At 40.9% G+C, this 23330-nt stretch overlaps 1 long non-coding RNA gene across 13 annotated transcripts; it reads left to right on the top strand.

Moving 5' to 3' along the window:
• The first annotated feature begins 4991 nt into the window (after positions 1-4991).
• LOC147796124 (uncharacterized) lies at positions 4992-21893 on the top strand. Of its 13 annotated transcripts, none has more exons than XR_015428315.1 (6): positions 9730-10117; positions 10497-10646; positions 12542-12634; positions 17037-17298; positions 19616-19770; positions 20986-21893. It is a non-coding gene; the product is annotated as an uncharacterized LOC147796124 (long non-coding RNA). The 13 variants fall into 13 exon arrangements; XR_015428313.1 differs by having other exon boundaries at positions 9731-10117; positions 19597-19770; XR_015428314.1 differs by lacking the exon at positions 17037-17298 and having other exon boundaries at positions 9735-10117.
• Positions 21894-23330: the final 1437 nt, after the last annotated feature.

The following is a 23330-nucleotide window of genomic DNA, read 5'->3' as shown; positions in this document are numbered from 1 at the left end:
AAGTTACCACGAAACCCCTTTGTACCCTATGATCGCCGCCGCAATTTGTCGATGGTAATCTGCATCCTTAAAACTTCGTGTACTGAGGTATACGACATTAAATATTCATGCTTTGTTGGTACTTGGTATGATCTCATGACAACATAAAATTTAATGTTTGCGCAATTGCTTACATCACGCTATGTGCCCTAAATCTATATATGCAGTCATTGCCCTTAATGAGCTCTTTCTTCTGGAGTTATTTTGGAAATAAATAGCCCGGTGGTTTACAAGATTTTGTGTTTTGTTTGAATCGTTTTTATTATGGCATTTGTACAAAAGCGTATTTTATGAGATTTCACGATCACTCCCTGTGATGAAATAGCGCATTTTGTTCCTAAGCTTTCCAGTAGTAGTGAACATATTGTTGGCCAGTCTTAGCGAAATTCGTACCAAGTCTTTGAACACTGATGTATTGGAGGGAGGAGAATAAAATTACAAACTTTGCATGGATAATGGAACAGTATGTTAAAATTTAAAAACTTTATTTACGATGACAAAAATAGGTCCAATATCAGGGATTTTTCTCTCTCTATTTCCTGGTCAAAGCAATAATTTGTATTTAATTGCAAGCAAAAAACAACAAGTATTGCTGGAATATTACTGGCCCCGCTTGTCCGCCTGAGATGCAGACAGTAATCGGGCATTTTTGGAATGTTTTCTATTGTTCGTTTGACCCGGCGGCGACCATCATTGAACACTTTGAAGAGCTCGAGTTGCAACTCCTGTGACCTTCCTCTATGATACTAGCAAGCTTTCATTTCTTGAACACCCAACGATCCCGATGTCTTTAGACGTGCCGAGTTACCCTTGCGCCTGCGCTACGTCGAGATTTCAAGACAGATGCTCAAAGTTATGGCGTAAAATATAGTTTTCTTAAATACAACAATGTGAATTTTGTAAAGTACAACTTAAGAGCTAAATTTACGCGAGATGTTTCATGCTTTCATTAAAAACTTCACAATTTTTTCAGATATGAGTATACACTGGACCATTATGCTTCATGTTAGAAGTGTATCGATTGTGTTAACCAGTACTGTTATAGTTTACCTCGTCATAGGCCAGTAAATTAATTACCTAAACATCAATCATAATCGTTCTCAAAGATTTCTAAGGGAAATACAACTCGAAGTTTTCTCGATAAATGTATAGGTGCTGTTTATTCGGAGTTGAATGTTAAACTGCAAATAGACCAGATAAAGTAATCAGTCAATGCTCATACTTATCTTTTTTTTTAAAGAGACAGGTACAGCATCCTGCGTATAAGTGGAAAACGTTTCAATTTATCAAAACGTTAGAATAGTAAGAACAATCAAAGACTGAATGGTCAAGGAAAAAGTCAGGCAAAACGCGTTATCATTATTGAAACAATTCTCTAATAAATTACTGCACTGAGCTGGTTATAGCAACAAAAGCGCAAGCGACATCATTGTCGAATCTAAGATGGAAATCCCAGATTACAAAATTATGAGGAAATTAAAAACCGCCAACAGGTAAAAATGATTTTACCTACTTTTCTTTGTCTTAGATCATGAACGTAACATTTCTTTTAATAATTCTTTGAATTATTTCAACACTTCCAACTCTTCTGTCTACCGTCATAAAGAAAGGATTTACCTCACGAGGAATGAACACCGTAAAAACTATCCTTTAAATTGATCGCAGTGGAGTCGATCTCGCAAAAGTTGTACTTCAAAGTAGAAGGTTTTTCATATGGAATGTTTAAAAAGGTCAATAACATTATTGTGTCTACATTACTACAGGAAACTGTGCATAAGCTCAATTTCCAGAACAAGTGTGCTGACAGTTTCCAGTCAAGACATTCTCTGAAACTCAAAATAAGCGCAGTTTTGCGCGTGGCTAAAGTCCTCAACTCCAGCATCAGTGCGTGACCTAGTGTTGAGTTGGCAAATCACCACGTCGCCGCCATCTAACCACAGACTGAAGGAGCGACACAGGGGTTCAGCCCAACACGCCACTCCGCATTTTGCCAGTCCGTGGACCTGTAGACTCCTAACCTCGTGATTATGCAGGCACAGCCCCGGTGCGTGTTTGAAATGGGTACTCCGGCGATTCAGCTCACAAGCGGATATAGGGTTGAACTCACACGCTGCGAATTTTCGCTGGTCACAGAGAGAGTCTCCCCATCGCCCGCTGAATTTCTTGGCCATTCTGATGCAGGTCTCCGAACCACCACTTGGCTCATTGTTGGCCCAAGTTGCGTAACTGTGAGCTTCACTGTCACCATAGCACATAACCGGGCCCGAGTTTTCCAAATGTCTACAGCCGATCCACACTTCCAGATCAGCCTCGATCGTGACGCCCAAGGCCCCCATCCAATTTCTCATTTCCCGCCAGATGAAGTTCTGTTCTGCTTGCGAGTCTGGGACGACCATGCCACTTCCCGAACGGTTGCAAGCTTTCGAAGCCTGCTGCCACGTCATCTTCTCGGGAAGCAAGATGTAGCACGATTCCTTCTCCCGGGCAAGCCATCCTGAAGGGCAGATTGCTTTCCCTGGTCGAAAAATGTGACTGTTTAATAAGAAAACAACTGCCAACAACTCACACCTGGTGAATGTAGACATTTAGGCGAATTTTATTTGGTGCCACAACTACCCCTCCAAATTAAGCCAAGGATTCGAGAAGCGATCTTGGCTTCTCTAGTCAATTCCACAAGTGCGGAAGATGGTAACTCCACCAGCACTTATATTCAAAGAAATCTGTTTTGTCGTCGCCAAACCATCGAAATAATAGGCAAAGATGACGCACATCCTGTGGTGTTCATACGTTTTGAAATCCCTCCGTTTTTCCTTGCTTTCTAAGACGGTATAGATTTTCCTTTATTAATTTAGAACGAAGGTTATCACTCTTTTTACACCAATTATTAGTCCTTCCATCCTTGCGATTTAATGGTTACCCATCAGCTTCAACGGATTGCTTTCTGTTGCTCAAGGGGAATGAAACATAGAGAGTAATTCAACTACAGGAGAAAAATAACGAGATGGTAAGCGACTGAGACCTTGAATATTCGAAGGGGAAAAATGATGGAGTTCATCTCAGGAAATATATTATTTTAAGCAAACTGAGCTTTATACGGAGCCCCTAAAGGGACATTCCATTTTTTTATTTCGTGCGCACGACATATTCGTGCGCAGGAAACATTATCTCGTCCGCACGACTTTTATATCTCGTGTTCGCGACATATTATGAACACATGCGCCCGCGAGCCCATTAATGTATACCGGTATACATTAAAGCATTAAGTGAATTAGAAACAATAACTCCCGCTCTCTGGGAAACACCAACCTAATGGGCTCGTGGGCAAGTTATGTGTTCACAAGTGTAAATTATCATGGTCTTGCATGACACCAGTATTGACTTCCTAGTTAAGCATATAGTACCTTTAAATCTAAGAAAATGTCACACATAAAATTTCAACCATGCGCATTCGCTGGTACCACCACCAGTGTATTGAAACTGACGTCGACTCCAATTCACTCCATGGCCGCGAAAAGCCTACAAAAACTACTTACCAGCGTACAAACCAGTCGTCCATGAAGCTGTATAAAACCACAGAGTAAGAAAAGAGTGGGAAGCGCCCCTGTTAATGTTGATGACGAACCTCACCCCCTCCCCTTTTATAAAACTCTAATGTACGACAGCCATCTTCAAGGAATAATCCTGAAAAACTCTATTAGCAAAAAGATGAAATCGACCGATTATTCCTTGAACTTTGTTTGCACGGACCAGTCTCTTTTGTTATCTTCTTAGCCATAGCAACACTTCTTTTAAGAAAACAGTCCGGAAAAATCGAAATTCATGGTGGCAGCTTTACTCTACGCCACTGAACTTAACACTTAGAGGCAACATGTATGGTTACGTCCCTCCCCTTTATACACGAATACTGATGAAAAGAAGTCGTGCGCACGAGATAATTATGTCGTGCGCACAAGATTAAAAAAAAAAATGGATGTCCCGTTAGAGGCTCCGAAGCTTTACACAGCGCGGGTCAAGAAAATTGTGCTTCCTTCTGAACAACGATTATGACGTTTTAAGTTTAAGATTCTAAATAACTCCTCATAAATACGTTGCTTGAATCTCAACTTACCGTAATTTGTTGAATGTTAGGCGTGTGGTAACCTTTTGGCAGTACTTCCTTCCATATGCATCCCACGGAATGAAGCCCTTCGGTCCATCTCCAATTTGAAAATAAAAAATCTCCAATACACCATTTTTTAATATAGGCCTAGACCATTTTGGGTTCCAGTTCATTGATTTGTTTCAGCTGTGTAATTTTGCAATGCAATAAAAATTCTGTTTAAAACTGGAATTCTCAACAACCACCTTTATCGTTTTGGAGAATAAGTTGCAATTTTTCCTCAGTTCAAACTCCTTCAGTTTGACCAAGAAATGCAAATTAAGAAAACAATGGTAGGTAAGTACAAGAATAGAGATAATGAAGAAACAACCATTTATTATGAGTATTATGTTGCCACTTCCCTGTATTTTGGCGGCTGTCGTTCAGCCTAAAATCTGCAAAATTATGTAAGGAGGCAGGTCTGATCGTTGTTAAACCAACAATGCTAACAATATCACACCATTTGCCCAGATGTAAGCTGGGATACAACTTCTAAGAGTCCTCCAGTGAGACTCAACTGCTATTGTCAATGTAATCAGGTGCGTCCTCGTGTCGACCATCCACCTTCGATCCAGCGAAGGAGGTAGATATAGAATCATCGATTTGCGAGCGAGACATTCAAGTACACACGTCAATGAAGCATAATTTCCCACACACTGCATGCGGACACCCACACGCAATATATTCATAAGTGTGACGTCACTTCAGTTTAAACCACACCCACGTATCTTCATACCCGGCCCCGCCCTTAGTTTGTACGCATGCGTAATGAATCCCACTATAGCCAGAAGTCAATAGAGGGATTTCACACCGTCTGCGCATACCTGCATCGAATCCGAAGCTCTCTAGCTCTGTGTTGAACTTCATCGCGCGCACCCGCGGAGTCCACACAGTACATGCAGTATCCGGCTCGTAAGTGTGACGCCACTTCAGTTTAAACCACGCCCACTGCACAAGATACACGGCCATCGCAGGTACGTTAGTTCGCAGTAAGTTGACGTTATTTCCTCTTTTGATTTCACGTGTCGAGTCATCCTGAAAGACTCTTCCACAAAAATTTGCAGACTGAAAAGTCTGAATTTAACATACCTTTATGTATTTTGTGTCTTGACTGCTTACTTTCAATCGTCTGATCGATACAGCGGAAAGTTTTTGTTTGTGCCCTTTAGTCAGGCAGTTTTGACGTCTTCTACGTATTAATGCAATGCAGTAAAAGTGAACTCGAACCGAAACGCACTCGTTCCTTTCCACGTTGAACGGCTCGCACTCCTTTATTTTGGAACAAATCTTACGATTATTTTGACCAGCTAAGAGTAAGATTTTAGGCTTATGCTCCTTATAGATTAATATATAGTATTGTGTAGTTTCTACACATCATAAAACTCCTCGTTTTAAAATGAATTTGGGCCGCATCGATGCTAGTTTACATGTATCTTCATGCACGCTCCATTTATGGCTCTCCTTTCTCCCCGTTTCGTCGTCAACCCAACACAAACACAAAATTTGACCTCGCGTGTTTCCGAGATGACCCAGTTGGTTTTGGACAAAAATTACCTCTTATTCCTCTTATTTCTCTCTTGCTGGTGGCAAATCTACCTCCAAAACCGTAGATGTGGCAATATTTGACATCTTTACTGGACTTCTGAGACAAAGCCCGCTCAACGCACAAATCAAGCAGGAGCTCACAAGACGCGCCGCCGCCGGCACGACGCGACGGTAACAAGAAATAACACGACGCGACGGCACGATGCGACGTCACGAAGGTATGACGCGACGCCACGACGCCACGACGTAACCATTAAACACAACATAAAAGTAATAAGAAAGGAGGCGACGCCACGACGCGACAGCACGACGTAGCATCGCGTCGTGGCGTCGGGGCGACAGCACGACGCGACGCAATTTTGGTGGCTATAGATCACCAGATTTGTCCGCCCTCTATATTCCCGCAAGCCGCGCTACACGAGGTATGCTAAATTTTGCATCAACTAGCACAATTTGCATAATAAACGTTCGTCAGAGGGCGCACAACAACAGAATAAGTTTCGTCCAATCGATACTCGTCAGTTTATTCTTTCCTCAAGGAGAAATAAAAGTGTACTGGAAGAGGATTCTGCCAAAGCACCGTCTATAGGAAATACTCATCACAAAAAAAATCCAACTTTCGACCGAGCATGATTCAAACTGAAATAGACGCACTCCCTCGATTTATCCATGTAGGACTAGTGACCATTCCCTGATAATACGCCACTTGGGGAAAAATTAATTCAAAGGTGGTTGACCACACTTACAAGGTATCCAGATCGTATGTTAAATTGGTTGAGGAACACTTCTTGCATGATTTGGCCAATGTAAACTGGAAGTGTATGTTGGGTATGAATGACATTGACATTGACGTTTTTGAAGCACTCTCAAAAACTCCTGTCTGGTTAAATCCGGACATGTTGGAGCTGATTCACAAAAGGGATCACTCAAAAAGATGACTATCACCTCAAAACATGATGACTGCTGGAAAACATATAAGACTCTGCACGAACAGGTCAATGCCAATATTAAACACGCTAAAAAGGAATATTTCCATCAAGCCATCAGGTCAAGCAGGAATGGCAGTAGGCAAGTATGGAAGTATCTCAAACAACTTATTCCTAGTAAAAGTAACATGTGCTATAAGTAGTATTCATACAAATGGCGAAGACACTTCTGAGCCTGATGTTATTGCCAATGTGCTTAATGATTATTTGCAAGCATTGGACCCAAACTTGCGACAAAATTACCTTTTAGCACTGATTCAACCGGCAAATCTTGAGAATTCAGTCTGAAATGGAAATTTCCATTTTTAACCTGTCGGTGAGGATTTCGTGTTGAAGCAGCTTCAGGGACTTGCAGCTACCAAAGCCACAGGACATGACAATTGTCCTGCTAAGCTAATTAATGAAAAATAGCTGTCCCTGTCATTGCTGGTCCATTGACGCATCTTATTAATCTCTCACTGAATACAGGCGTTTTTCCAAAAAACTGCAGACTGGTAGAGAACAAGAATTACCCAAATACATAAAGGAGATGACATTAAGAACCAAGTTACTTTAGACCCATATAAGTTATTCCTATTTTCTCAAAAATTCTTGAGAGAACAGTCTCCGACCAGCTAGCCTATATAATTAGGCCTATGTGAACTCGAACTAGCTGCTAAATATCAACCAATCAGGATTCTGAGCACTACATTCAACCTCTACGGCCCTGATTAACATCAACGATGAATGGCTCAGTAACTTTGATAATGGTGATATGGTTGGAGTGGCCATGGGTGATCTTAAAAAGCATTCGCTAAGACTTTTAATATGTTCCCTTGAAAAACAGCTCTGGCTGAATGGGTTTACCGGGTATAATAAAGAATAATAAAAAAATATAAATAAATAAATCAAATGTTCCCTCACGGACTCTACGCAATCATAAACCTTTCATTGGCAAGTCCATTAATGTTCTCACCATTGGCCTACATGAGGCACCTCTTGTTTCGTAGAGCGGTCCACCCGTTTTCTAATTCGCCAGACACACAAGCTTTTTTTTTTTATTGTACAGGCGTATCAAATCCAAGATATCCTCTTTATAGGGGCAAAATATTGCAGGTGAATACCCTCGCCTTTCCCAGCGCCCTATAGTAGGGACGACGGAAGGATCACGTAGCTCGTTGTTACGGACTTGTCTATGAGGGCGCTTTACAATCAACCGTTCGTATCACAGGCTAAGAGTTTTCGTGGTTCACGGATTGCCGAGAGGAGTCATGTATAATTAAATTTTTGTGGATACACATTCCCGATGGTGTTGACGCTGCTTATAGTTCGTGGTGGCAGACCACATGATAGTTTCGTTTTTTGGAAAATTAGACTGTGGCCAACTGAATAAACTTTCATCTAGTTACGAGAAGACACATAAATATGACTTGATCATGTCTTTCAATTGTTCAGAGCACGAGTTGGGAGAAGTTTGTGGGAAACACCTCGATGCAATAAAATCTTAACGAGAGACGTACAGTTCCAGAAGACTTAAGGAATTACTCAAGCTCTCTTCCAATCTCGGCATTGTGAGGAGATGTCCAAAGTGCTTAACAGAGGAACCCTTATAGAGAACAGATGCAGAGATGTAGCGCTGAACAATAAAGAATTGCTCGTAAAACAGTGAGAAACATATATTTCGATGCCGTAAATTTGACCCAAAAGAAAACTGCATATCCTTGTCATTAGCATCCCGCCTTTTCTGTTTTTATAGCAGAAGTTGAAATCGTATCAAAATTATCGAGATATAAATAATTAGAACATGTTTATAACTTAGAATAATTATTACCCCTTCCTCCCCCTTCCTTATTAATTAAAACGCACATAATTATGACGTAAACTCTACAATTTCAGTTTTCACATTTTTATATTGTATACCTGTTCATTTTTAAATTTCAAAATAATTTTTTTTTTAATTTTACTTTTATATGAATTTACAGAATACGTCTGAAATGAATTCCTTTATATTTTTGAGTGATCGATGCTTATTTGTTTTCATAGATTATTTAAAAGGTCAATAGCTCTCCACTTATCCATTTTCATTTATGCACTTTCAAATTCAAGAACTACGTGCCACAGAAATGATTTGAATGCAGTTTTTTTATTAAACATCCTGTTATGGCTGTTATAAAATCGATATTTATTGATATTTATCAAAAAGATCGTTCAAATTAAGTAATTTGAACGATCTTTTTGACTAAAATTTCCAACTTATTATCGAACGACTCTTTGCGAGAAATGAACATGGAAAGTTAATAAAACGGGAAGTAATTTTTAATTTTTTATCGAAATTGTCCATAAAACCGGTTATTTTCTATTATTAAATACGCGATTCTCGTATATAAATTATAATCGCAGTATACCGTGCCGTGAAAACGTGTCTCAAAATAACTTTTGCGCCCCTATTAACTACAAAACATCCATGGTCTGCGACATTACAGACAACCCTGTCCTCCTCTCCTGGATCCCGATGCACCCCCCAAACTTTCTGGGATGACCACGATTGTCAGCACAAAATGACCACCTAACAAGACGGAATTTATTTATATTTTTCTGGGGTAATTGGTGGTAACGCACCAACCGGCCAGCCTTGCTGTCTCTATTCCACATAATGAGCAATCATTATATTTGCTGACGGGTTCAAACGCTCAAACTCCTCGTGGAAGCCAGCCTGAAATACTAGACGCCAGGCCGCCACATAATCACACTGTCAATAGCACGTGCTGAACAGCTAACAGTAATGAACAAAGTTGAAAATGTGTTTATCCGCATTTGTTTATTTTGCACTGTACCCTATCAAATTGAGAGGTAACCATATGATCTGACATGACGGGGGCAGGCGTTTCTTAGTTCAATCCAAGAATATGACTTTGCTCTTTCTTGGACTTCCGAAACAAAACTTTTACCCGTCTCTTTCAAGTGAAGTGTATTTTGGCATACATGTAATTTCTTTATGTATGACTTGGAAAAAGAAAGATATCGGTGAAAGATGTTGGCGAAAGTTGAAATGCTTAAGCTTTTTTGGTGTTGTAACTTGATACTGTAACTAAAACTTCCTCGCATTCTAATAAGACATTCTCGTGCGGAACATTTAGGTACATGAATTTCTGGCTCCGTTCCAAGGAAACCCCAGCCAGTAAAGTGCAGGTGACATCTACATGTACTTCACGTCACTGAACATGACAAAAAGTGTCATAAAGGATAACAATATCCCAGGAAAGGTTCCTAGAAAAAGTTCCTTTTAACCGTAACTTATGCAAGGTTAACTGATACAATAAGGATAATAACCTAGCTATTTTCATTCATGGATTGGCGTTTGCAAGATGGGACAGGAACGTACGAAGCAGGATCAAGGACATGATATTTCCCTTCACACAGCTGGTAGCATGTACGTATTTTGTGATATAGCATAGTACGTTCAGCACATCGACACGCAAACGTAGCTCATAAGTCGTACACAGGACTTACGACTCATCGTACGACTTGCCCTGCGCGGACGACTGAAATTATAAACCTTTGAGTTTTAGGCAGTAAAGGCTTTAAGTTGTACGTTTACAGACGAAGAGTAAGGTGTGCGTACGAGTCATGTGGCATGTACGGGGCAGGGAAAATTTCCATCATGTCTGTTACACAGCCTTATGATAATGCTATGCAGATTTGAAATATAGAATTACAGGTTGGTTGAGGTAGGGAGATATTGTTTATGGCTATATAAGAATTTAAGATCCATATTCAAATGGTCTTGATCATATTTCACAATTCCACAGTGGTTTATCTGGCTGAGATTATTGGCCCTGTGCGGTACCTCAGCCAGAGTGCACTGTACCTTGCACTCACTCAAGAGGTCACGTGCACTTTTGTAATTAGAAGATAGTGACATTTTTCTGCCACACACAGATGAGAGATGGGCCTTAGAGGTGAGTTTAAAGGTCATTCAGCTTCACATTTCCTACATTTCATGTTGACTGTGTTTTTTAAAATCTGTTTATGAATCTGGTTGCTGCCGTACGGGATATTAAAATGACCATCAGACTTTAGCATAAGGTAATCGCAAGGACCTGAAGGAAGGCCTTTTGCTGTAAACTGCGTTCACTGGAGTGGGCTGCAGGTTAGGCATGATACGTTTTATTTAGGGATTTAAGTTAGGTCAGAAAGTACGTACCTCTTGAAGTTAGATAAGAGGTGAACAGCTATGGATGAACTGTGGTCAGTGTCAACACAATCCCCCATTAAGCATCGATAGGTAAATGTAGGTCTTATCTTTTATTGGTGCGGTACTTTTTGAGGGTTGAGAAAATGAACCCGAGTTGAAGTGTACTTTTCTTTGTGTGCCCACTGTAAACTCTGAAATTTGAAGAAAAACAAAAACTAAAAAGATGGATGCCTATTGTGAACCACGAGACCACGGGTCTAGGTTCTTTGACCAGACTGACTGGCAGGGAGGGGTGCACACGCAGTTCATGCATTATTGAACGAAATTCAGTGTACCCTCCCCTTGGGGTTCCTTGACTAGTCTGCTTCGGTGTGATTCATCTCAGCCTGGAATAATAGGGATACCAAGGAGCAACAAGGGCAGTGCGTAGCTAGGATTTTAGTGGGGGGTACAAAGGGGGCATCAGCATCTTATGGGGGGCACCGGCTTTCAATGGTGTGGGTTTTTTGGGGGGGAGGGGGCAAGTTTTTGTTAGCCTTGTTCACTATCCATTCATCCGTTTTTTCAGTGGGGGGGTACCTGGGGGGCACCAGGAATTTGTGGGGGGCACGTGCCCCCAGGCTCCCTCCCCGCTACGCCACTGCACAAGCGCCTTAATTCGAATAACCAAGGACATATATAGATGAGTATTTGGGGAACTGCTTGCCCTGAGGTTGCAAGAACACATGGCACCTACACATGAGGTTGTAGTTAGGCCTGGTTCAAATATGAAGTTTTTTATTATGTGCTCAAGGGCTTAAGTTGAATACAGCAAAAGGTATAACAAAGGGTCAAGGCAAGACTTGAACTTAGCTCTTCAGTTGTATATGCTGTGTGCATTGCTGGAGGAGGCTACAGTGCAGAGGATATTGACATTGGGGCGTTATTTTTGCGCACTCATATTACATGTATTTTCCCCCATAGTTTTTTTTTGGGGGGGGGAGATTATTTTTTAATTGCAGTTCATAAGAGGTACAGAAACATTTACCGAGATAACAATCTGACTCTCTCCCAATTACAATGGGAAACCAATGAGGTTATCTTTTTCCAGTTGGATCTATCCTTTGCGAATGGAGGTCAGCGTGACTTCGGACATTTTGACCAAATGACCACTATAGAGGGTTTGAACGGATGCTATCTTGCGGGCCAATGTTTTTGTTTCGCAGAGTATATGCACAAAGGAGGTCTGTGGAACAAAATTGCTCACCAAGATGGCTACCACGCAAAACCTCTGTATAGTGTTTGTACAAACAAATATTTCCTTGCCACCTCTGAACAATTTAGAGAATAACGTGACTTGAGCACAGAGTACATTCTTAGTCTACTCAGACACACAAGTGTTTAGGGGGGCTTGGGAAAAGGGGGGAAACATTTGGGGAAATGTTTTAGCGTCTCAGCTGATAAAATCGAGCTTGCCCCCTTACTTCAAAGCCAAGTGCAGTCAGACTTTGCGCTCATCTATATACTTTTACCATAACCTATTTGTAAAGGTTAGCAATTTAAAATTGCCTGATCATAATGGTCTCACTAGACGTCCTACTTTTGACCAGTCTACTATAATTCTGTGAATTTAGACCATACTATCTATTAATCTTCAAATTTGTGTACCCAAATGAGCAGGCTGCGTCAAAGAAACGCGCATTGCCAGGCACAACCGTTGAAAGCTGGACCAGTTGTAACACAGCAAGGATAGTATCAAGGCAACGGCGACAGGTAAGAGAATTGCCCGAAACTCCCCTTCAGGCAGTCAGATGGTATTGTCTCGTAGTCATTCGTGCAAGAAGCTATACATCAAAAGGCCTTCAAACATCCAGATTGTTCATCCCAAATACAACACATATAGAACAGAATTGATCTTTTTATTCCATACCTTGGTTTTGACAATTTCAGCCGAAAGTGTTTGCTTGCTTTGTTAAACCAAAGAAAAGGCTTTGGTAGTCTGAAACAAAGGCGTGACGCGAACCATTATAATGTGGCACTTGATAGATGTGCTTGTACTTTTCTATTGAGGATTGGGCTTTAAGCAGAGTACACTGTAGGCTTTAAAGGTCATGCCTAGCTTACTCTTACCATACGAGGATTTTAGTTCATTGTGAGTGTACTTTTCAAGCCTTGACAACTAATATTTCACGCTGCGGCATTAGTGCCTAGAACTCGCACGTATGGACTGAAACCTCGGCATTGTTTTGTAACCAAACTCAAAAGAAAAAAATGTTCTTGAAATATACGGGTAATTCATTAATAATGTATTATTTCAAATAAAATATTCGGTTTATCGTTATCATTACCTGCTGTTTCTCGGTCAAACTTACGAATTATTCTCAGTCCAATATTTCAGTTCATATCAGATTCTCAAATTCCGAATCACTTCAGTAATGTAAACTGAAAAATAAATCGCTGATTCGACGGTGATGCATTCTTGTATCTTGTGAACACGTGAAAGATATATTACAGACTCATATTCAGTTTAAAAGCAAACATCTTATTTCGTTTGAAATCTCTTTCATCGTTGAACTTTGAGGTCGCGGTTGTTGGAGTTGAATTCTGAGCCAGACGGCTGAACTGAACAACTGAGCATATCAAGGATCTCATCGACTGAGCAAAGAGCTCCTTTCCAATGAAAACATAGACTAGATACAACCTAAATGGGTTCATTGGTGGTAGTACTAGTAGATATTTTGTCCTAAAGCAAAGGGATGTTTTGGTGGTTATTCTTGGCCCTCTAGGTTCCCAGTGGAATTCTAGTTTCTTCAAATCACCAGTTCATTTTTACCTTCAATTGCAGTTTGATTGCAGCTTTTAATATCTATACAAATTGAGCCAGTGTATTCATTTTATGCTCTGGAGTCTTAAAATCACTTTTTTTAACATTCTCTTTTAAAGTTTATTTTCTCTCCGTGTGCAAATCTTATACGTGAACACGAACTTGGGCTCCTCTCTCAAACTAGCGCGGGAAAGTATGCACTAGTGTTAAACATGTCTCTCAGTAACAAATGTCTCCCGGTTGTTGTCAACAACTGTTGACAATGGGAGTTTTGACACCTGCCTGTGGCAGCGCTACCTAGCAGTCAAATTGGAACGATGAAAAGTGATAAAAGTAAGGACAAATATCCTCAGCCCCGACATTGTGGGGGTGTGGTTGTCCGTTGCTTGTATGCTCTGAGAGTGGTTCCAAGACTGTTCATCAAGCCGGGCAAGCTCTTCAACATTCCCATGCATTGGCACCAAAATCACGTATGAGAAATTACTGGGGCAATAGCACTTGACTGGCATATTCACAGTAGGCCCTACACGTGCGGCTATACCCTCATTCTCTTCGGTTAGCTGAAATTGTTATAAGCCGTATTGTCCTTCCGCACCTTCCGATCAATCACCCTTTCAATGAAATAGTTATCTGGCTGTCCCAGATTTTGCCCAGCAAACAGACCCCCATAAAAGCTTCACAAAACAGCCAAAGGTAAATTTACAAGAAAAGTACCACTAAAGGCCACGCCACAATGCAAGAGTTTACCCTTCCATTGCTGACAAAAGAAAAACAAGGGGATGCGACCCCGAAGCAACAAGCCAGGTTTTCTATTTTAGCCATAATAGACGTACTTCTTTGCCACATCTTGCGTGTCGTGTGCGATGGTGACTAGTAGGCCTATTGGTAGGCTTAAGCCCTGCGGCACGCGCTATCCCAGATGGATCTCACACTCTAGACTATGCGTGCTGGTGCGTGAACCCCAGGAAAGTACATTGGTCGATGACCTACCAAAATAGAAAGAACTTGCTGGGTCGAGTAGAGCCCAATCGCAACTGAAAGGTTTTCTGTTGCTTTAGCTGATGCATTCAGTTTTCAAAATCTTCTTGTCTTAATGTTTTTTTCTTATTGTTTTTACGAATGTACTGTGTGATTATATTCCTAATATTTTACATTAATTTTCTTAACTTCGGGGAACTTTTTAGGGTATGAATATGTTTAATTTGTGAGAAACCGATTGCTAAGTGTTAGATTCGATGACGTTTTTGAAGTTCCAAATGCAGGTATGGATAGTCATTATTGTTGTCCAGTCATTTCATTTTGAATGGCACTTAAGCACACAGTAACTGCCACAAAACTGAAGGCCGTTAGGTGAGTGTACTTCTTGCTAGCTGGGCCGCGTAAGGCCAGTTCCAGGTACGGCACTGTTGGTTATTGAAGAATTTCTTTTTCCCTCGTAGTTAAGTATATTGGCATTGATAAACGATTAGCAAACCAAGCAATAGAAACAGTGTTAGCTCAAGGGAAACCCCTGGGAGTGAATAACAGGGGAACGACCGGCTGAGACCAGCCGCGGTTTGTTGTGTACATCCATCCTAAGGTGAATGTACTTTGGTCATGCGCCACTTTCAGAACAGCTTGGCCCATTTTACACATAGGCCCCAATATCCTACCTTATTAGTCAGGCATAAACGTGATCGAGGAGGTTTCCTTCCTAGACGGTTTGATTCAGGGTCATATTACATGTATGATGCTCTCCGTTTTTCTTTTCAATTTTGTTCATTTCCTTTGACGAAAAAAGAATTTTGAAACTCCTAGCCACAACAAATGAAACAAAGAGACCCTCACTTCACATAGTTTTGATGGAACAATGGGGTGCTCTGGTTTTCATTCTTAAGCATCACGCTGATGTCACGCTAAATTTCAATAACTGAAGGCGAGAAACTTCAAACGTGTTTACTTTTAGAAGTGCCATGAGCCTCAGGTATTTTCCGAGTACCAATTCTGAAAAATACTGAGCTGCAAGTGTTTCAACTGCATGCGTTGGAATTACAAAGCAAATTTAAACCCAAATAACATTTTTTGTTTCATTAAAGAGAGGAGTCAAGGTCCGCAACCATAAAACGAAATGTTGAACAAACCTTTGGTAAATTTTGTTCTTCAGCCAACCCTAACTTGACTTTGTCGCACGGTCACTAATTCTCTTCTGCTGGAATCATTTGCATCTTGTTGGGAAAACTTCTGCAGAAAATCTACCACAGCACGATAACACCAATGAAAACAATTTACTTGCCAAATTAGCGATGTCAGAATGTTATGCCGCACCATATAGCTTGATGTAGACTTTTAAAAAGCACAGAAAGGAGGTTACTTTGCATTTTGAATGAAATTTGAAGTCAATTTATTTCACCAGACGTTCCGTTTGCGGACCGAACGCGCGGGAGCAGTTTGTCCGACATTTTTCCTGACTCTTGATTTGATTTAAATCCAGGTATACGGTTTGGCCAATTCATTGACCAAACGAATTGGAAAATCTCGTGGTTGAAGGCCAAACCCGAAAATTAAATCAACAAAGTTTTGTGCGTACCGAAGTACGGTCTCTGGGTGACCAGGGTTGTCTGATTTAAATCACCCTTTTAAATCATGATTTAAATCGAATGATGGTTTTGAAAAATCACTGATATAAATCAACATATTTAAAATTTTGGAGTAAAAAGGCTAAAATGTTTCAATTTTTTAATTTCTCTTACTGGTTGGAATTTTTAGCAGGTTTTGCACATTTAAAACAACAAATTCCCCCTCTGTGAGCCTTCCAGTTCCTAGTATTAAAGAAGTATGAATGCACATCTGTTACACAAAATCTGGGTTGGCAATTTTATGTTCAGTTCTGTCCACTCGTTTCGATTTAAATCAGCTTTTTGGATTCAGTAAATGAATTTGATGCGAAGGGTTTATCAATCATGATTTAATTTTACTTCATTTGAATTGCTCACTTCAGAGTTTAACCATAGAGGAAATACACAGGAGTTAGAACTCGGGCACTTCATGCTCGATGAGCATTGACGCCCGGTCAGACACAATAGTAAACATTCCAAAAATGGCTGTAACTGCCTGCCGCTTAACCGTACAAGTGGGACCAGTAATATTCTTGCAATATTTTGTGTGTTTTGTTTGTAGTTAACTTCAACTTATCGCCATGACCAGGAAATAGAGAGCAAAAAATCTCTAACACTAGATCTACTTTTGCCATCGTGAATAAACGTTTTGCTTTGAGGAAAGCGTTCGATAAGAGCAATGACTACACATTGACACTGAGGGCACACAGCCTAATACCAGCTACTGCGCAAACATTGCATTTGATATTGTTTTCAGATTATACCAAGCACCATCGATGGCATGAATATTCAACTTCCTGTACTGCAGAGCACAACGTTTAAAGGATGAAGATTACCAGCGAAAAATTGCGGCCATAATCATACGGTACAAAGGGGGCTTATGGTTGTAAAACAGGTGGTGCGTAGCAAGCATTCACTGCGCTCTGGCTATGGACGTACCGGACATGCGAGAAAGCGGTAATTGGCCAGATGTTCTAGCCCGGGCAATTCAAATTCCTTCTGTGTCCTGGTTTAACATGGTAAGGTATCAGTGTACATCAACCTTTTACATCTCTACAAGTGTACGTGTATTTTATTGAGATAAGAAATGTTACTCATTATAGTGTAACTAAAACCACTAACTTCATGCCCTTATTGAAGAAGGTGATTTTTAATCAAGCCTAAGTCATTGCTCTGTGGAGATAACAACAAAAATTAGACAGGTTTTTGCACATAGAGCAAGGTAAAATACTAGCATTTTGAATCTACACATGTAGCAAGTAAAATAAATGCATGTACCTGCTGTTCATGGCATGTTTCTCACTCATTAATCATTTGATGCATAAGTACTTTTATCAAAACTTAGAGTTTGGTTTAAAATCTGGTATGCCCATTATCCTTGGTGTATGTGCATGTACTTGTCTCTCAAGGAAGTGTCTTCTCTGCGGGTAACCTATACTGGTAAGTGCTACATGCATTTCACCAAGGCTAAGACATGGTGGTTTGTGACTTTAATTTGATTACTTGATTTAAATTTCTTAATTTAAAGCCCAATTTGTTAAATTTTGTTACAAAACAAATAAATAAAAGAAAACTATTACAAATGCAGCTAATTTGCTTGCTTCTCAAAGTTTATATGAATTAAAAAAATACGATTTAAATTTTAAAAATACGATTTTTTAAATTAAAAAAAATGAAAAAATCAACAACCCTGTGGATGACTGATTTATGGGCGGTTCATTTGGCTATCTGTGCCGGGAGTGTTTGGAATATCCTCGGAAAGTTGGCTGAACTGACAAAAGAGTATTTACAGCGACCGACGTGCGCATTCAGACAGTCTTCACGTAGCATAGATTGTTGTGCAAATATTTCTGTTTGAGATTTCAAATAACTCCAGTGCTGCAGACGCTGAAGTGCTCTGGTCCTGCGGCAGATGATACGAGTTTAACGAGACCGCGGAGACAGATGTGTACTTTATCATTTTTGCCATGGATAATTATAGCATGCTCCTTTTCATGGCAGCGTAATCATACCATATACGCTATTCGCCACACACATAACATCGTCATGCTTGGGCTGATTAGCAGTGTGTCCCGGATTTTAAGGGGTGCATTCTGCCACCAGGTTGCGGTACAATCAATTATCACATAGCTGATGTCAATCTTCTTATTAGGAAAAAGGTTTATTCCCCCCCTAAACATTTTTCAAATAGACGCTAATCGTAAGAGCAATTGGAAAATGAACTAATAACGAAATCAACACGTGGACGAAAAATTCCTAGAATCAGAGAATTTGTGGGGTTGACGATCAGATAGGCCTACGTGCAATGAATAACTGGACAATATTATGATTGTGGTAAGTGACTTATCACAGTGGCAAAGTACGTTTTACAATGGACACTTCACAAAGTAGATGAGCTTGGAATTAAGAACAGAGCAGAACAACCATGGAGGAAGGAAAAAAACTCTATTTTGAAGAACTGTTTCGCAACTACGTTTGTTCATGCACCTTCTAAAAAGAATTCTTTCATACGCTTTTTATTTGCAACAGTATAAACCTCAGATGGAGCAATTTGGCGTGTGTTGGTGTCGACCATTACCTCTCTTCACAGTAAACAGCCGTAAGGCACAAAATACACGACAAGAATGAGATTAAGATTTCATCGAGATCGACCACATGTTTATAAAATTGCAAATGAGAGATCAGAAGTCAGTAATAAAAATACCCTAAATCAGTGCACCACTAGACTAAAAGTCTGTGTGGAAATAGTACAGTCACCCGGGAGCATGACACCACACACGTCAGGTCGGTACGTGCAGCAGTTGACTGAACTCTGTGCTATGTGGGCTAATGGCCCATTATCCTATCAATATCTCAGCAGTTCACGTGGTTATATCCAGCAATACGATGGCCCAGTATCCTCTAATTCTGCAGTGCACACACGCGCCTGACATAATACAGCAGCATCATAAAAGAGTGTCGAACTTCGCTTTATGTTTCCTTTCATCGTACACGTGGTTTCATCGTGACAAAATGTGAATCTGAGCCAATGTGTCACTTTATTAATTATTGGACTGCGCTGGCATGAGGTAATAGTGAGTTTAAAAAGCCAGCTTCAACTTGGTAATTCAATAGCCTTACTAGTAGAGTGCCCTTTGCCCTAAACAGTGGGCAGGGCCAATCTAGCCGGGGGGGGCGCAAGGAAGGGGCATGAGGGAAAGAGATGGCAAAGTACTAAAATAGGTAAGAAGTAACAGACTGACAAACCTGGGAAGGTTTTTTTTCCTGATTCCTTTATTCTTTGATCTAATCTCCATTTCTCCGTTTCCTTTTTAAAGCCTTGCCATTTTTCCCCAGGGACAACGCCGCTCTACTCCTCCCCTCTACGAGATTTGACCGCAGGGGTCGAGGGCGAGGGTATGCTTTTGATCCCCGGCAAACCGTGATATGTCGATGCTTCCCTGCATGTGCAGTTAAAGACTCCGCTAACACCGAACCAAAACTTTCAACAGGTATGAAACACTGCAACTGTTCAGAATGTGAAATCCTGCAAGTCGCAGGGTTGGGGGATAGGCTGGGGGTGCAAACCGTCCTGAAGGCTGAACATTCCTGTAGGGTCGCCTACCACTTAACATCCAAACCTTATAGCTTGCTTTCAACGGATTTATGCGGCTGACATCTAAAATTCGTGAACATGTCGCTGCGCTTATTACCAAAGACTAAGTGGCGGTAGTTACTCCTTCTCCCAAGCTATTGATATAACCTCACAGCCAAATCACTTGTGTACATCAACTGACCGGCTAGTTATGCATGCTGTTAGTAAACTATAACAGTATACACCTCACAGCCAGACCATCAACTGACTGGCGAGAGTTGGCCATGTCGCCAGTAAGCCAACATTAACCTTACAGCCTGATCATCAGCTGCCCAGCGAGTTAAACACGTTGCTAGCAAGCCATCTCGCCCATGAGCGCTTGTCATTCAAATCCAGCAGCGTAGTGAGAGGTAGGGGCGGGGTGGGGGTCGGGGGTTGCAGAGTGGCAGCGGCACCCATCTTGTAATTAAAGCATGAAAGTAGGTCAAAAGTCATGGATGAGGATAGAGTACATGTACATCAGTTATCTGATGAGGCCATTTATTCAGACAAACAACTCAAATAACCAAGGTCCGGTTCGATCATGGTTCGATCAAGGACCAATAGTTAACTTGTGGTTGTAGTTCGTGGAGTACCCAGCGGATGTGTAGTGTAGTTGAATTGCACTACGACTTCAGTCAGCCGTTGTCAGGTCATGGGTCAACAAGTAACAAAAGAAAAGTGAAAATGATCGTTTATTCGTGGCATACTTATATTTTCTGTTTTTCCCGCCATTTTTCCTTTTAACTTGTCCTCTGCAACGTGCTATGGCAACCAATGACGCGACCAACCTTGACTAGACAAGTCCAACCATCGTCGACTAGCGTGCGTTTGATCGAAAGTGATCGAACTACAGTTAAATATGGTCCTTGGTCGAACTTGCCCAAGTCTGTCAGGATATCGAGCAAACTAGCTTTTGCAGTCATCGACGGCAAATCTCACCCCATATTGACCATCAAGCTGAATGAAAATTACTGTTTACATAGTAACAGCTGTGCATTGAAATAGGGCAAACTGGTTATCAGTATGTGGAATGTTGCCCTTTCGGCAGCAGAAATATTGCGCTAACCTTACGCATCTTTTATTTTACCAGGTGCATAAAGTCTTTATGAAGTTACGGACCCAAGGTTTCACCTGCAGAGAGTCACGTCCAGTAGTAGCCAGTCGACCTCGTAAATCAGTCACCGGTTGTCCTATGATGCCATGTCAGTCACAACTGTATGACACTGATCACACCCGTCACGTACTGTACATGTACATGTACGATCACACTTGGGACTGACTTAGAACGACATCACGGTTCTGACTACAATCCGAACTTTAAAGATCCACGCGATACGGTTCAGCCTTGGTTATTTCATAAGACTTCACGGTGGCTCACCGTGAGTAGAAACCTGTCCTAACTGTTTTACAGAAGAATGCCAAACCTCACGACTGGCATTTTACAACCAGAAAGGTTTCTCCTTTTAGTCAATTAAGGATCGCGTGTTTTCCTTGTTTTTGGCTCACATTCTTTGTGAATGGGCGAAATTTCCGCTATAGAAAACGTGCATAGCATAGTCATCATGAAACATATAAGAGCCTTATGAAGTATGCCGTGTTTCTGAGGGGCAGAGCACCTCAATACCAACATAATACCTCACATACCAAATCACCCCCGCTTCCAAAATATGCTTGGGCTAAACTTGGACAACAGAGAGTTCCACTGGGGTCCCGAATTCCTTACAGTCATAGGTATTTGCAAAGACTTATAATTATGTTACTGTAAACACCACTTCGTCCTTCCTGAAAATTAAACAAAACAAAGAATTCGAAGACCTTCTAGATATAAATAATATACAGGTAGAATATCCATATATAATAAGCAAGTCTTTTTAAAGAAAAGAAAACGTATCGTGTGGAGGCTTCATCGTGTGAATTTTTTATACTGAACTACATTGTTTAATTCTATTTTAATGTTCCGATCTTATCATCAGTGAATAAATGGGATCAAAGTGATAAGTCTTGTTTGTTTGTCATCACTTGTGTGGACGTAACCTCGAGTAGGCTTAATAAGAGCACAATCCAAGCGCCTCTTTTGCCCGTCCCATTTAAGTAATGGATTGTCGTAGTAATAATAGCCCAACCACAAATATCACCATATATCAATCACGTATCAAAGTCTAACAGCCTTTTAACATTCTTCAACGATAGGAACTCGACAACCTATGGCCTTCTTCCAGGCTCGTAAATGTAGGTATGTATATTTTAATAGATTTTTTATGCACCCACGACACATGCACGATGCCAAGGTAACATTCCGAAGATTACTCGATAGTACCGGAGTAGTGTGTGTGACGCGTCGTTCCGTGTCTTGTTAGAGCCTATTTCCTGATCTTGAACAGATTCATGACACCACCACGCCGACAAATAAGAGCTGTGGCTAGTGCTATTTGGAAAAAGGCCCCCAAAAAAGTTTTTTGAAATTGAATCCTTTCCTTTCCCTTCTGTTCATCACTGATATGGATACATTCAGAGGGTTGGTAAGGTTTACATTATATTGCTAAGACTGAAACTATATTAATGCAATGTCGCAAAGCGAGATGTCCACCAAACTGAACCAATTATTTACAAATCCTTCAAACTTGAAGCATAAGCATTAGTACGCACTTTTAGACTTATCATTGCTTGATATGTTGGTTTCTCGTATTATCATGCCAAAACAGTGGCGTAACCGACCAAATTTCCCAGGGAAGTTGAGGGGTTACCCATTTCCTGAAGGAAAGTGGGGTTCGGTGAAAGTCCTAAACAATAACTCCCTTTTATTCTCAAATCTCTGACTGTGGGAGTAAGATAACAGGCCTCGTGCAAGTGGCCCGTTCTTCTACCGTCCCCTCCCGGTGGGTGAGCTCAAGGAAATTGCGCAAAATCTGAAATATGAAATGTCAAGCCTCAAGAGGACACTCAGGGAGCAATTTGTGACCCTTTTCGAAGAAATTGCTGTTACTGCGTTGCCCCACCGACGTCATCGCATCAAGTTGGGGCGGCCCGACCTGTATCATTGTCAACTGTGCACATGTTTACAACTTTGCTCATTGTTTTCAAAAAATAAAAACTTTGCTCATTGTTTTCAAAAAATAAAAACTATGTCAAACTAAGTTGATGAAATATAAACGAGGTACTATAAGGTGTTATAATAAGAACGATGTCAAGTGCCTCTTCTTGAATTTATCGATGGTTTAATGCTCTAGAATTCAATGTGTTTTTCTAAATCAATCAATGCGGCACTTTACTGGGAATGCCTTCTCCTCGCACGTACGTTCACCCCTCAATGAGTGTAACACACTACTCCACATAGTACACGTGTGATTGTGAACGTGGGGTCAACCACCGCCAAGAGCCGCCTTAGGGTGTCCCTGGCGCAGCCACACGCTCCACCTCAATAACTCCAAGAAACAG

This window comes from Acanthaster planci, linkage group LG18 (assembly GCF_054643075.1).
Source record: "Acanthaster planci isolate LZ-2023a linkage group LG18, COTS_SCS, whole genome shotgun sequence".
In the NCBI taxonomy this organism is placed as follows: Eukaryota; Metazoa; Echinodermata; class Asteroidea; order Valvatida; family Acanthasteridae; genus Acanthaster; species Acanthaster planci.
Note: the sequence above shows the minus strand (reverse complement) of the source record. Positions and strands in the feature narration are given on the sequence as shown.